We start from the raw sequence: 3,652 nt of genomic DNA, 5'->3' as shown, positions 1-3,652 counted from the left end.
CTTCTCCTTCTCCTTCTCCTCCTTCTCCTTCTCCTTCTCCTTCCTCTTCCTCTTCCTCTTCTTCTTCTTCTTCTTCTTCCTTCCCCTCCTCTTCCCCCTTCCCCTCCCCCTTCCCCTTCCCCTCCCCCTTCCCTTCCCCTTCCTCTTCCTCCTCCTCTTCTTCTTCTGGAACTGTGAATTGAACTCAGGGCCTTCACATCACACTCCATCCTCAATCTTCCATTTTTTTCAGACAGCATCTTACTGAGGTATCCAAACGGGCCTTCAACTTTCAATCCCCCTTCCTCAGCCTCTGGGAGGGCTGGGATTCCAGGCAGGTACCTCTGCTCACAGCTTCCAAGCAAAGCCCCTGGGTGGCTTCTAGTCCTCCTCTGAGCCAGAGGCCCCTACGCATGTGCCTCTGACTCAGCTGCCTGGGCCCTGTGGCCTCCCCAGCCTCCCCCACCTGGCACACAGCCTCCACCCAGGCCCTGCACCTGCCTTCCCTCTGGGGCAAATGCTGGCCCAGGCTTGCACAGAGCCCTTCCTTTTCTGCTCAAACAGCACAGTGCCTCATACAAAATGTCCTCCCTGACCACATTCCAGAGAAGAGCTCAGCCAACTGCTCCCAGGGACACTTTTTTTTTTTTTTTCTTTTCAACAGGGTTTTGCTATGCAGTTCAGACTGCCCTTGCACTCACTTTGTAGTCTAGGCTAGTCTTGAACTCACAACGATCTGATACCTCCTGCCTCAGTCTGAGCTCCTGAGTGCTGGTATTACAACTGTGTGCTACCAAACCTGGCCAGGGACACTGCCCTATTCGCTTCTGGATCCTTGGCTCTTGGGCCAACGCCTGGCACATAACTGATGCTCAGTAATCTTTGCTGGAAGAATGCATGAAGCAGGCACAAATTCTCTGGAGCTGGAGAAGTCACCCTGACACCAGAAATCACCCTGAGAAAAGAAAGTTTCAGTGGAAACTGAACATACCATTCATGACACACTACCACTGCTACACATGCTTGCAAGCATACACACAGTCACATACACACACGCACACACACACCCCTGGAGACTGTGTAAACATACAACCAAGGGAAATGCTAGGGGCCAAGGAGATAACTCAGTAGAATAAGTGCTTGCATGGTAAACACAGGGTCCTGAGTTCAATCCTTGGTACCGCAAAAAAAAAAAAAAAAAAAAAAAAAAACTGGGAAATGCAGCAATATGCTGCCTATAGGGTAGAAAATACAGACATACATCTGTAATCCCAGTACTATGGGAGGCTGAGGAAGGAAGATCACATGTTGTAGCACTGAGTGGGCAACTTAGTGACTTACCAAGGCCCTGTCTCAAAATAAAAAATTTTGAAAAGGTCTGAGGTAGGGCCAGGGATACAGCTCAGCAGCACAAGCACCTGCCTGGCAAGCACAAGGTCCTGAGTTTGATTCCCAGTACCAAAAAAAAAATTTTAAAGCTCTGGGGGAGCTCAGTGGGAAAGCCCTAGGTTCAATCCCCAGTACCAAAAAAAAAAAAAAAAAAAAAAAAAAAAAAAAAAAAAAAAGAAAAGGGGGGGGCTGGGGAGATGGCTCAGTAGAATAAGTGCTTCCCTGGCAAGCACAAGAGCCTGAGTTCAATCCCCGGTTCTGTCAATTAAAAAAACAAGAAAATAAAATAAAATTAGGCAGCTGTGGTGCATGCCTGTAATCCCAGCACTCAGGGAAACTGAGGCAAGAAGATGGACACAAGTTCAAGGCAAAAAAAAAAAAAGAAAAGAAAAGGGGGGGGCTGGGGAGATGGCTCAGTAGGATAAGTGCTTGACTGGCAAACACAAAGATCTGAGTTCAATCCCCGGTTCCGCCAAAAAAAGAAAAAGAAAAAAAACAAGTTCAAGCCCAGCCTGGACTACATAGCAAGACCTTGTCTTAAAATCCCTCCAAACAGGGGCTGGGGAGATGGCTCAGTGGAATAAGTGCTTCCCTGGCAAGTGCAAGGACCTGAGTTCAATCCCCGGTTCTGAAAAAAAAAAAAAAAAAAAAAATCCCTCCAAACAAAACGAACTATAACAAAAATAAAATTACCTGCTGTACCAAGCCTACAAGTTGTGTTATGAATGACTTTTCAATCTTTTTGTTGTTACTGTTCACAATTAAAACAAGAGCCCCCCCCCTTTTTTTTTCCACATAAAAGGAACAGTTTAGCTGTCTCCACACACCAGCCCAGGAAAAGCCCAGCCAGTGAGGTTAGCAGAGCTCACTGGGGACTCTGCCCGCGACAGCAAAGGGTCTGACCAGGTCCAATCAGGCAGGAGGCCGAAACCCAGTGGTCACTGAGGCATGGAGGGTTTGCATGACTAACGGGGAAAACCCACCAGAGAGCTATTTCTGTCTTGGCCAGAGAATTGCAGAAGTACATCTGCAGCACCTAACTTGGCTTTAAAAGGAAACCAGTTTTCATGCGGTGGCAGGGCTGGGCTTTGTATAAGGAACGAGGGCCCAGCTCAGCTCTACCTGCCCTGCAGCAGAGCCAAACGCTACCTAGGCAGCTGCTTCCAGGGCTTGGGCTGGGCTCAGTGTCAGGACAACAGGGCTCTGAACCCATAAACCCGCTGGCCCTGCTTGTGCAAGCTAAGGTCCTGCACTCTTTGGCAGCCATAAAACCTCTTCCCAGAGAAACTGCACATCTGCACAAAAGGATGAGGCAATTTCAGCCAGGGACGGTGGCACGTGCCTCTAATCCCAGCACTCTGGAAGCTGAGGCAAGAGCATCTCTGAGAATCTGAGGCAGGCTGGGCTGTACACATACTGAATTCCGATCATTCTGAACTACACAGTGAGATGCGGAGGGAGAGAGATTGAGATTTCTGGCAGAGCCAAGGAACATGTTAAAAGTGTGGTGCTGGAGAAAGCCCTACCCTAGGACCCAGGGACTGAGAAGCAAGTCCCAGGATCCCTGGTCTTGTCTGGGTCAACCCTGGCTTTTGGGGAAGGGTATTGTTTTGTTTTTGTGGTACTGGGAATCAAACTCAGGGCCTTTGGATTGTGTATTGAGAAACACATCCTGGGCTTCTCTCTTCCCTCCCCTCCTCTCCCTTCCCCTCCTTTCTTCTCTCTCTTCTGTCTTTGTTTCTGCTCTTTTTCTTCCTTCACAAAGCAAATGCTGCTGTTGCTGGTCACCTGGCCTGTATTTCAGCCTCGCCTGTATTTAAGTTTTATTCTCCGATGACTCGTTTTCCAGAGAGGAGTTGGCAACGCCTGACCCTGACGCCAGGCGCAGCCAACGAGCCACAAGGGGGTGAGCGCCTGGGTAGAGTCGCTGCAGCGTGGGTGCCCCTGGGTGCCCCTTCCCCACCACGCGGCCAACCGCCCCCCACTCCCCCGCTGGCCTGGCCACGAGCTCCCTCTGCTGGGCACCACCAGCGCCGCTCGGAACCGGGGATGGGAGGTAATCCTCCTGTTTACAGCCTGCCAACAGCTGGTATTACAGGCACGCGCCAGCAAACCAGTCTCAATTGCCGTCTCAGCGCCCCCCCCCCCGGGGGGGGGGGGGGGGGGGGGGGGGATCCCCGGCCCCTGCCCCTGTGCCTGCTTGCAGGCGCTTTAATCAGCTGAGCTATTTGGCTGGCCCTACTCCTCAGCTTTTATTTTGGTTTTGATTTATTTTTTTGAGACA

General features: G+C 50.6%; 1 pseudogene; it reads right to left on the bottom strand.

Moving 5' to 3' along the window:
- Positions 1 to 3,652, bottom strand: part of LOC101565778 — a 10,295-nt pseudogene that overhangs the window by 1,235 nt on the left and 5,408 nt on the right.

Source organism: Octodon degus, unplaced genomic scaffold (assembly GCF_000260255.1).
Source record: "Octodon degus isolate 3935 unplaced genomic scaffold, OctDeg1.0 scaffold00067, whole genome shotgun sequence".
In the NCBI taxonomy this organism is placed as follows: Eukaryota; Metazoa; Chordata; class Mammalia; order Rodentia; family Octodontidae; genus Octodon; species Octodon degus.
This window is presented reverse-complemented; position numbering and strand designations above follow the sequence as displayed.